This window comes from Marmota monax, unplaced genomic scaffold, assembly GCF_021218885.2.
Source record: "Marmota monax isolate L192 unplaced genomic scaffold, Marmota_monax_Labrador192_F-V1.1 WCK01_AAM20220418_F8-fsc00859, whole genome shotgun sequence".
Classification (NCBI taxonomy): Eukaryota; Metazoa; Chordata; class Mammalia; order Rodentia; family Sciuridae; genus Marmota; species Marmota monax.
Window position 1 is genome coordinate 77,124 of NW_026692974.1, and position 6,118 is coordinate 83,241.

The following is a 6,118-nucleotide window of genomic DNA, read 5'->3' on the forward strand; positions in this document are numbered from 1 at the left end:
TATGGGATGCCATTATAATACAATTAGCATTTCTCTTATTATGAGTAATGTTGTTTGTCTTCTCATGTGTATATGAAACATTTGTGAAACCATCTCTTCATATTTTGTCCATAATTTTGTGTTGGAATATATAATACACATGTAAAATTTTTTTCTAAGATGACTTTTATATTAAGAAAATGAGCATTTTATTTGCATATGCAAATACTTTTCTAGCTCTTGCATGTGAGTTTTCCTTGTTTATCGTGTTTTTGTTATGAGGAATTATAAAAGTTTTATATAGACAAATTCTGTTTTTTTCCTGGGTATTCTGAGTTTTTCATCATTTTTAGAGATATTTTTCTCCATTCTGAGATGATGATAACAATCTCCCATGTTTTATTTTATATTTTTATTAATCATGCAAAACTTCCCCATCCACTTGATTATGACAAACTTGTAAAATTGGAAACTTTACATAAAAATATAGATTTTTGGTTTGGGAGATCTGCAGCTCTCTCACATGGAAACAACTGGCTTGTCCCCTCTGGACAGGACCAATCCTTTCCACTTTGCTAGGGTCTCTACCTTGCCCTTGTAGTCATTGGCATTCCAAGCAAGCCCTCCTAAGCAATTAAGCTTGCTGCTACTGAATTAGAATCTTTCTGAGGTTAGGGAGTGGAAGATCTGAGTTGATGAAAGTGTTGGGTTCTCTTTACATAACTGTCTGTTTTCTGTAAGATTTTATAAGACTCTCCATTTTAATATTATAATGTGGTGCTTCCAGAATTGGGGTACACATTGATATTCTGAAAGTAGGCAAATCCATAATGCCAATGTACATCTTGCTGAAGCACGCTTTAGTGTGATATGGTGGTGCAGTTTAACTGGCAATTTATGTAAAACAATAATTTAAAAATAATCATGGATTTAATTGGAGTATAAATCAATATTTGCATGTTTTTTCCCCAAAGATTAAACAACTTTAAATTATGTATGTGATCACTCTAACATGAGGGTCACTTAGGTATAAGTTTGACACCATTGGGTAATGTTTTCTATAGCAAGTTTAAATATAGATAAAATGTTCTTCAGGTCAATGTTTCCTGCACTGTACTCATTTCAAACAGCTAATGTTGATTCAGAGCTCTGTTAAACAGAGTTATCAGGTAAAAGGGAGGTTAGTTGACTCATGAAACCAGGGGGATACTTTGAATTAACATACTATATATAAATAAAGTTTCTATTAATCACAAGAAAATATTTCTATATATGAGAAAAGGAATAAAAGGGGTAAGTCAAGAAGGAGAAATTACATTGTTGCTTAAAGTCTTTCAGAATTTTATTCGAATAATAGAGAACAGATTTATTTCAGACAATTATTTATCACATGCTTTGGAATTACTTGTTGAACAGTAGAGAGTAGCTTGAGTACTTAAATCTGGGTGTGTAAAAAAGGATGATCATGTAAATAAATAGTCATGCATCTGAGAAATGAATGCAATCAGTAAGCAATTTTGTCATTGTGTGGACAATTCAGAGTGTACATATACATACCTAGATGCCATAAATTCAGATATGGATAATTTATAAGTTCAAACAAAGAGAAACAGTGGGCTGAAAGTGGGTGGATATATACAATTATCCCAGGGAAATACAAATTCAAGAAAATCACTATAGCCAGAATAATATTAGATAATATCTATTTTAAGGCAAAAGACATTTCAGAGATCATTACACAGTGCCTAGTTAATTTGGCTAAATTAAGAAATAAATCAACCATCACAAAGGGAGTTTTTCAGATAACTTCTTTAGATATTTATAGACAGAACAGATAAACAGTCAGTAAATATATAGTTAACCAGCTCTGTGGATTTGTATGGAACACTTCTCCCAAATGCTGGGGAACATTCAGAGGATTTATGAAAACTGACCTTGATTTAGACATAAAGCATGTCTCAACAAAAAATTAAGAATGAATGTCATATGAAGCACATTACATAAACACCGCAATTAAGTTAGAAATCTATAATGAAAAGGTAACTTTAAGACACACACACCATGGGCTCAGAAATTGGAAAATATACTCCTAACTTCTTATGAATCAAAGAAGAAATCAATATGGAAGTTTAAAAATAATGTGAAATTGACATTTTATGAAACTGCTGTTGATGGAAATTGGTGGACAGTTGTTGTTTAGTTCCAGCTGTGATGTCAAAGATGCCAGGACTTCTGACTTTCCCCAGAGGAACCAGAAAATCATGGATATTTTAAGGGGAAGTTTTCTGATTGTGGAACTGTGTGTGACTCTTCACCTTCCCCTAAAGCATTGGCAGGCCCATAGTTCACCCATTTGCAGTTTATGGGGGAAGTGGGAAACCGCTGAAAGTTTAGTGTCCTAAAGAATTGATTTGATTTGAAATACTAATTAAACCTGAGACTCTGAATCTAATAGAAGGAAAAGTAGGCCCTAATTTTCATCATGTGGGATTAGGCCCCAACTTCCTTAATAAAACTCTTATAGCACAATAATTAAAACCAAGAATCAATAAATGGGATGGAATCAAGCTAACAAGTTTCTTCTCAGTAAAAGAAACAATCTGTGAGGTGAACAGGGAGCCCACATCCTGGGAGCAAATTTTTACCCCTCCCACATTAGATAGAGCACTAATCTCTAGGGTATATAAAGAACTCAAAAAGCTAAGCACCAAAAAACAAATAACACAATCAACAAATGGGCCAAAGACCTGAACAGACACTTCTCAGAAGAGGATATACAATCAATCAACAAATATATATATACAAAAATGCTCATCATCTCTAGCAATTAGAGAAATGCAAGTCAAAACCACTCTAAGATATCATCTCACTCCAGTCAGAATGGCAGCTATTATGAAGACAACAGTAAGTGGTGGAGAGGATGTGGGGAAAAAGATACACTTATACATTGTTGGTGGGACTGCAAATTGGTGCAGCCAATATGGAAAGCAGTATGGAAATTGCTTGGAAATATTGGAATGGAACCAGCATTTGACCCAGCTATCCCTCTCCTAGGTCTATACACAAAGGACTTAAAAACAGCATATTACAGGGACACAGCCACATCAATGTTTATAGTAGCACAATTCAAAATAGCTAAACTGTGGAGCCAACCTAGATGCCCATCAGTGGATAAATGGATTTTAAAAAAGTGGCATATATACACAATGGAATTTTATTCAGCAATAAAAGAGAATAGAATTATTTGCAGGTAAATGAATGGCGTTGAAGAAGATGATGCTAAGTAAAGTTAGCCAATCCCCAAAAAAACAAATGCCAAATGTTTTCTCTGATATAAGGAGGCTGACTCATAGTGGGGTAGGGAGGGGGAAGCATGGGAGGAATAGATGAATTATAGATAGGGAAGAAGAGTGTGAGGAAAGGGAGGGGGCAGGGGACTAGCAAGGATAGTGGAATGTGATAGACATCATTATCCAAAGTACATGTATGAAGACACAAATTGGTGTCAATATATTTTATATACAGAGATATGAAAAATTGTGCTGTATAAGTGTAATAAGAATTGCAATGCATTCTGCTGTCATTTATTTTTTAAAAAATCAATAAAAAAGAAATACTAAGGGGCCAGTAATATTCTATATATTATTGTTGCATACATATCTTATTTGTATATAATACACAAAATATTATGCAAACATTTTGAAATAAAAAAAAACCCAAAGGTCAAATATTTTCTCTAATATGTGGATGCTAATTCACAATAGGGAGAATGGGCACTAGAGAAGAATAACATTACCTTAGATTAGGTAGAGGGAAGTGAAAGGAGGGGAGGAGAGGAGATGTGGGGATAGGAAGGACAGTAGAACAAAACAGACATTATTACTTTATGTATATATGTGACTGCATGACCAATATTTCTACAATATGTGCACTTAGAAAAATGAGGAATTAATTCCATCTATGTATGATATATCAATGTGCATAAATGCATTCTACTGTTATGTATGACTAATTAAAACAAATAACAAATTTTAAAAACAAGCACATAAAAAATTAAGTCTAGTTCAATATTTCACTTCCAGGTATATAAAATACATAGCACTTGATTTTGGAGCTTTCCAAATCACCCTCTCAGGCTGCACAGAATCTCAATAGTTTTTACAAGCACAAGAAGCCAGGCATGGTGGTGCATGCCTGTAATCCCAGGGGCTCAGGAGGATTGCAGGTTCAAAGCTAGCCTCAGCAACATAGTGAAGCTGCAAGCAACCTAGTGAAACCCTGTCTCAAAAAAAAAAAAATCTGGGAATGTGGCTCAATAGTTAAGTGCCCCTGGTTCAATTCCTGGTACATAAATAGATTAAATAAATAAACAAACAAACATAAGCCTAGGAAAATGAAAGAAGTCTCTGGTCTTATAGCTCTGTGATGGTTGGAGAAATTGCTTCTTTGTTTTTATCTGTTTTTATTATTATTAATATTTAACTGATACATAAAATTATAAATAGGTATGAGGTACTATACATCTTTTAATACATGTACACATTGTGTAATGTCCAAATCAGGGTAAACCTATCTATTTTCTCAAATATTTATCCTTTTTTTTTTGGGGGGGGGGGAGACTGGGATTGAATCCAGGGCTGCTTTATTACTAAGAACCCTTTTTATTTTTTATTTTTAAAACAGCATCTCACTAAGTTGCTTAAGGCCTTGCTCATACTGAGGCTGGCCTTGAACTTGCAGTTCTCCTGCCTCAGCCTCTGGAGTCACTGAGATTACAGGTGTGTGCCACTGTGCTCAGCACAGACATTTGTCATTTTTTTATGGTTTTGACACATAGTACACACCTAATAAATCTTGTAGTTAGTTACTAAGCCCCATAGGTAAAACAGATTGAATAATGCCAACATTGTAGTGCAGTGGTGGTGAACAAAGGCTAGAGCCCTTTTCAGTCTGTTGAGTGAAGTGAATCAAGAAACCCAGGGAACAGCCAGCCTAGTGGAAGACCTGGGCTGGGAGGGCTTCTCTGATGTAGGAACTTCAGAACCATAGCAGAAGCAGAGTTGCAGAATAGGACTTATGTATAAGAAGAGAAGACCCAGAAAGAGGGATAGGCTTCCTGAGCCTCCTTGTCTTTTCAAATTTCAGTTAATAGTGCCACCTCAGACAGGAGGTGTGTGCCCCCCAGTTACTTCTGCCACATAGCTGTATTGTAATTATGTCAGAAAGAATGTTCTGATTTAACATTTTCTTGTTTATTATTTGTTTCCTATTGTTGACACTTTGGTAGTATCAAACGTATACTTCAGTCTCATTCACTATCAAGTCTGCAGAACCTAGAGCATGCTCTGCATGCAGTAAGCACTTAATAAGTATTAGTTGGCTGAGCAAGTGTATAAAGATGTTCTTGAATGGCAATGGGGTTTCAGCTTTACAAACCCTTGGTAATTTGAAAATATTGTAAATTGATTATGCATTTAATATACCTAACTTCCCAAACATCAGACTTTAGTGTAGCCTACCTTAAACATGTTCAGAATGCTTACCTTAGCCTACAGTTGTACAAAACCATTTAACACAAAAACTGCTTCATAATAAAGTATTGGCTATCTTATATAATTTATCAAATACCTGTATCCCCAAAATGCTGGAGATGTAACCTACTAAAGTATTGAAAGCATTACCAAGTCAGAGCAATTAAAATGTGGATTTAGGGAATGAGAGGAAATAATATAGCCTTCTTGTTCAAAGAAAGGTGATGGTGTACAATTATCCAGGTAGGTACTGATTATCACTGACAAGCTATGTGTAGTAATTAACAAATTATGTTTTATATAAAGTGTTGTAGGTCATAGTTATAAGAGGGATAATAATGATATCTCATAATTGTCTTGTGCTTTCATCTTTCCAAAGAACTTTAAAGTCTATTATTTCATTTTAGCCTTACAAATTAAGCCCTAAATTTTGATAATATTGTATATTTAGCAGGTTGTAGAGTCAGGTGTTCTCTGAATAATGTTTATAACCATAACAGAGGCTGGTGTAGTTGCTTAGGGTATAGAGGAAGTTGAGTTGCCCTTAAAAATATCTGGCAGCAAATTAAAAGTGGGGAAAAATTCTATACATTTAAGCACTCAGCTAT